Below are 6,741 nucleotides of genomic sequence, written 5' to 3'. Positions count from 1 at the left end.
ATCTCATGGACATGATAGTTATGAATGATTCTGTCATTCTTCATAGTTACCAATCCATTGGCTGGCGTTATCTCTGAGTTTTTGAACCATTACAAGAATTGCAAAAAACAGGAGTTTCATATCCTATGGCCACCTGTGATCAACCTTAAGAGTTTAACAATGGATTTATGTAATTGGGAAAAAAAAAAAAAGTGATGAATGTACAACACACCATACCTTTACGTTAGGCAGAAATATTAACAAGTCACAAAGAAAAGCAGAGAAACTAAAGGATTATTAAACTCTTATTTGTTAACCTACTTTGGAGACTGTGAAGACCTAATTGTTGAGGAAAAACACTCTGGGATGAGCTGATCTCCTTTTACACCAGCTGAAACTGTAGTTTTCGTTTTAGAACTAGAACTATTTTTGTTTCATTGGCTTTAAAAGGAGGTAATTTAATTTTTTAAAAAATAATCAGTTTTCAGACCCATCTTTGACACTAGACTGATGCGTGACCTTTGGCAATTCACTTTAACAATTTCAGATAGAAACTGCACTTGCTGAATGCTAGAAAAGTGAGTGTTGATAACACGTTAGTGAGAGAAATCATGTTTTGGGGTAAGTATTTCAGAAGTCCCCCACTTCCCAGTAGAAGAATTTTCCCCTTGGAACAAAAAATCTGTCTTAAAAGGAAGCCTGGGCCTAGCAGAACATTCCTTATCCCTCATCCCCCCGAATTTTTCAAGAGCTCCTCACTCCAAATTCCTTTTTGGATTAAATCTGAAATGTTCCGTTCAACCTAATTGGAAACAAATATTAATAAATGAAAAGTCTGACCTACAGTTTAAGGAATGTCAAATGGAAAGTATTATCACAGAGAGAAGTAGAAAAGTCCTATTTATTACAATACTGAAACAAATGAATTTATTACTGAAATAAAACCTTGTGTAATGAAGTGCAAAAATAAAAGGCATTTATGGTTAAGGGTTGGGGTTTTTTTCTTGCCTGGATTCAACAGGTTTTATTCATTATCAGAGTAATTCAGTCCCTCTGAATCCCTGTTCTTTCACTATTATTTACAGAAAACACAGAACAAACTCTTACCACCTCCAATTCCAAAATTTTAGCCCAGCTTAATCACTTTAGGAAATCCTGTGAAGCTTTGGTGTCAGTTTGAAACCTAGCAGAAATAGCTCCATGCAGGTACGCTGGTCTGAAGTTGGCAAGTGGAACAAGGTATTACACTGCTGCTGCTCCCATCTTTATCACTTATACTACGACCAGTAGAGCATGGGACATGACAGATTTTTTTCGTACTGGCAGAAGTTACTACGGCAGCTGCACTGGTAATTACGCTAGTAACTATGTCCCATGAATCACATTCCTCTTGAAGTCCCCTGCCCAAGAACTGTCCTCACTTTCATCTTTGCTACTTAAACTGTCAGACTTGAAAGCTCCCACATCCACTGCAGCAAGTTTCGCACAATACGCTCTTTCTACAGCCAGTGCTTTTGAGCGTAAGAAAGAAATGAACTTTGTTCTTCCTAAATACTTCTGCTAAATCAAAACCTAATAATTCTGTAAAGTATAAAAACAAGTACATTTCCTCCCCCCCCCAGAAAGAGTATAACTGGTAAAATACTCCCAAAAGTTTTCTTAAAGTCCTAGTGGAGCAGTAAGGCTGCTGCACCTTCAACTACATTCATACTGCTGGTGTGCAGGCCTTGTAAAAACCTGACATCATGTTCTTGTTGCTTTAAGTTACTCAGACAAACTGCTATTAAAAAAAAACCAACAAAACACCTTTCTCTTATCCCAACACACACCAATTTGACAAGAATCTCTGAATTTTCTGTTTTAATTAGTCCTCCAAATGTCTCTTGTCATCTTCAGGAACAGCTAAATCAGTCCTGCATAGTATTTTCAATAAACTTCATTTTATACAGTTTCATTTTGACATCAGCATTCACTGTATTTTCCACCTTAGTTACAAAATACATTAACACATATTTTTAGCTTTGAATTCTGGTATGTAGCCTTCTTAAATTTTTTGTACTAAAAATTGCCTTTTTTTTTTTTACCTACCTCTGATTTTGTTTTATTCTGCCATACCACAGCTGATTTTATCAGCTTTTTAAAAGGAATTTTATCAGGAGTTTTGCAAGAATCTCTACAGTTCTTTTCCCACTTCTGTGTTGACCACTCACAGATTTCTGACAGGCTTAAAAAAAAAAAAAATCTAAAAAAAAAAAGCTGATTTCCCACCCTCCCTATCGTCACATGTCTAACAAGTTACTGTATTTTGATTCTCTACAAACTACTTAGGAAAGCTGCATGGCCTGCTCATTTGACTTCAAAGTTATGCTATTTCTTCAATTTAGGATTTTTTCACTTTCATGTTATACACACACCTTGCCCCCAAATTATCCTGAAGGTTTATCTAGCACTTAAATGAATCTGTAATATTTTTGGCTTACAATGTCGAGTTCATGAGATTTTACAAAAGTTCTGAAGTTGATCATGGACAGGACAGCCTGTAAAAGGATGACCAATGGGAGTAAGAATGGCTGAATATTCAGCTACAAAGCAAGGAATATGTATTATAAGCCACTGGAACTAACTCAACACATTTTTCGTTTGTTAAATCCTGTACAGTAAAATGAACTATCAAAGCCATAAAAAAAGCATTTATTTGTAACGATGTCATCCTACCTTCATAATAAAATGATTAATGCTTCAGAAAAGAAATACAAAGAAATTTGCCTGTTTATGTAATGAATTGCCTGATAATCTAAAGAATACTGAAGAATAAGCTTAATGAATACTCTCAAGCATTCTTTTCATAAAAAGAGACGATATACAGAGCATCTCCTGGTTAAAAAGCAAAACAAAACATCCAAAACTAATCTAAACCCTGTCCTAAAAGCGCACTAACTCTGACAACCAGTTTTGGTAGGAAATAAAACATATTTGACAAACAGAAACTTGGGACAGCAGTGGGAAGAAGTGGCATACTGCAAAAGACCTGCAGAAAACTATTTAAACTATTTTAAAAGCTGGGGTACAAGTTATGGAAGGTTTATGGGTATATATATTGATCAGTCTATGCCTGTAGACCAGCAAACACGTGTGAAACAATTTATTCATTTTGTTAATTAAAGTTTCCAGGCTCTACTGGTATGCCTGATATCGTGCAAATAAAAAGGGAAATAACATCTAACACTCAACTCGGGGGGAAAAAAAGCCAGTTTTAAGGCATACCAGAAGTATTCACCACTTCTTCTAATTTGCTAACTTAAAACAGCTGCTTCCCATTCTATACATAGCTGTAAATAACCTTTCTTCATTTCTTGTCAGAGCTTCCCAGTTGAGCATCAATCTCTTACTTGAAACACTGCTAGAAAACAGAATATTGTGACACAATGTGGAGTATTTGTAAGCAATTAATGGAGAAACCAATGGGAATCCCTCATAAGCCAGAGCAATTATACACCGGTCCCAGAAGCAAGCACTGAAAAACATACTGTTTTGAACTTGCCCAACTCCCTCAAAGGACTGATTACATTAAAAAAAAAAAACAGCAAATAACAGCAGAGAAGAACCGTTCTGGGTTTAGACTTGACCATTCAGTTTACTCCTTGCTAACCACTACCAGGAGAAATTTAAAACAACTGAACAACAGACAAGCCTCTTAAAACAGTAGTAAACTCCAGAGCTTATTCATCCAACATCTTGAGCTCCTTTTCTTTCTTTTTTTATTCTGACTGTAGAACTCCCCTACTGATTTTAAGGGTCTCAAAGCATAAATTTGTGTTGTCAGAAAATTCACATAGTTTCCCCATACTCATTTTTGTACCTTTTCCCTGGAATTCCTGGATACCAGCAATCAATACTGTTCTAAATTCCCCTTAATGACCAATAGTCCAGCTATGCTGGGCAGTGGGGAAGTTAAGGGTGGGAAGAGGGAGAATTTAAAAACAGAATTTTCTCTTTCCAGTTACCATCTCTATGTAGACAGAAATGACTGAAGATGTTACACAAAACATGAAGGAATGCATTGTCTAGATGCAGCAGGGACAAACAAGATACCAGCACATCTACAAAGGAGTATTATAAGCCACAAAAAACAAACAGCAGTTCATTCAGCAAATGTTCAGCTACCCAGCAATTTTACAGACATACAACACAGTAGGATTTCACACATGATGCATATGCTTAAGGTATAGGTGCCCTTTATATGAAACTTGTGTTAATATAAGGCTGCAGTATTCATGTTAAAAAAAAAAAAGAAATGAAAAAGAAACCATCCATAACAAAACATAAACTGTGGATGAAATCACCTAATTTGCCAAGTTGCGGTTACATGAAATAGTTTTTAAAGCTAGATCAGAAAATAGCTGGAAGATAATCACATAGAAATGCATGAAAACCTAACTCAGGCTCAGCCATAAGAGTTTCTACAGCTAGTGTTTTTAGGATTTTAGATTTCGGCCTAGGATTCTGACACATGATCAGCTTCAACATGCAAACCTGGTATTTAGAATTTCCTTTTCATATAGTTAACAACAGACTACTTTGAGCAATGAAGAAATTGGACAAATATGTGAACTATGTGCAAAAATCAAACATTAACTGTAGTGATTACTCACAATATTAACTCCTTTGTGCTTGAGCTTTAAAAACCAGAACATACAGATAAGAACAGAAAATATTTTGATCTTCCAACAGGAGACTGACCAGGGATCCTACAGAAGAGTCTCCCACCATCTTCCGACAAGACAGGATTCCATACACTGTGTCAGTACACAGTATTTCTAATCAATGACATCTATAACAGATTAGTTGACAGCTTTATTCATACAAACGCATCATAAAAATTCCTCAACTAAGACTTAGTATTGCTTCATCGAAATGTAACAGTTTCTTCCTCTATTACAAAGAGAACAAAACCGGGTCCTTAGTTGAAATGGCATAATCATACCCATTTTTAAAACTGTTTTACATTTTTTCATATCCTAAAAGTATTAATCAGTCCAGTGACCAGATTTTTCTTGCTGCCGTTTGTTTAAGAAAAGCTGTGCTCTGCAAAGATGTTATTTAGAATTTATTTACCATTCCGATAGGATGCTTAGGTATTTGACCTGTGGAACATTTCCATTCATTTTCAGTTCTCCAAACAGTTTTCAAGACTTCTCAAACCCTTGCAATACAAGCACCATGCACACAAATGGGTCAGAGGGGAAACCAACAGGTTTAAACATTTAATTTTGGTTTTGAACTTTGAGTAAGTTTCCCCCAGTAGGTTGGAGGGGGACACTTTATACAACTTTATATAATTAGAACACACAACATGTTCTTTCTTCTGAGAAAACAAAGGAAAAAGTATCTCTGTACTCTCAGAAACTTTTTTTTTAAAATATTATGTTGGTTTAGTTAATACTTATAGTCACTTTGTTTCCATGATAAAAGTTCTTTTCCAAAGGTCTTCACCTGTGCCATGAAAACAGATTCCAGACCAAACCTTCCTCTGTGAAGCCTCAGCCCTGGGGCCACCTTTGTTCACACCTGTAAAGGAGAATTTAAAAAAGAGCTAAAATAACATTCACCCCGATCCTGAAGTCCTAAACGCTTTGTAAAGTTTATATTCTAAAACTACTGCAGTAACTTGTTATGTTGAAACCAGTGCCACAGAACAATAAATAAAATGGCTTGTCCACGCCACAGACAAAACTGAAATCCAACGGCTCTAACAGCTAAATCATAATGAGGCCCTAAACCATCACAAAAATATTAGCCTGTTGCAGAATACTACTGGTACCATACTGTAAGTTACACTTTTTACCTTAAGCTGGACCCAGCTTGACCTTTTTCCCAGCTCACACACTCTCAACAGAAATTGTCGTTAGCTGTCAACTGCATTCCTTACAGTTTATCCGCAGACGAGGCGGGTAAAAGAAGTATCTCCATTCTGCACTGCAAAATATTTTGACAAGACAGTTTTCCAGCAATTCTCATCTTTTTGTTGATAGCAAATATCAAATGTTTTAAACAACTCTTCGGGATTTTTACAGCCCTATCTTTTTCAACCACCTGAGGTGAAGGTAAAGTTAACAAGTCCACTGAAACTCCGGTGACTCTGCACGAAGGGACAAGTAGGCATCTCACTAAGCGCGTGAAGCGCATTTTACCTATCATCTGCTACACCCAATGAAAGCAGTCCCCTTCGTTTGATAAAACCAGTCACAAGTACACGGAGACAAGCGAGCGCGGGGTTTCGCCACTGTCAGAACGCTAGTGGATCCAACACCTGACGCAGACAGCAAGCCCTGCCAGGACCTATCTGGCACCTCGTTTCGCAAGTCTGCCTGGCAAAAGACACCGGAGAACGTACCTCCTATTGGCACCCCAGGCCCTGCCCCACCGCTTCGTCCGACGACCGGACGTGACTAACAGCAAGAGCAGGCTTCCGAGAGACTGCGAGGCTTCTGGTGACACTTACGCTCAAGAGCAGCCGCAAGCATCCCCAGGGAAGCTTTCCAGAGCGGCAATCGACCGACCCGGGCCTTCTCTGCACAAGCAACGCCTCCCTGTCCTCCCTCTCTCTGCCCAGAGCCCTCAGCAGCTTCACCCACAGCGGGGGGACCCCGAGCGGTAACACCCCGCGCCGACCAAGACCCCGCCCGGCACAAGCGGCGCCAACACCCTACGCGCTCTCCCGCCGCGGGGAGCCCGCTCAGGGCGGGCAGGGCCCGGCGGAGC

This window comes from Haliaeetus leucocephalus, unplaced genomic scaffold (genome assembly GCF_000737465.1).
Source record: "Haliaeetus leucocephalus isolate CR32 unplaced genomic scaffold, Haliaeetus_leucocephalus-4.0 Scaffold339, whole genome shotgun sequence".
NCBI classification, from domain to species: Eukaryota; Metazoa; Chordata; class Aves; order Accipitriformes; family Accipitridae; genus Haliaeetus; species Haliaeetus leucocephalus.
Note: the sequence above shows the minus strand (reverse complement) of the source record.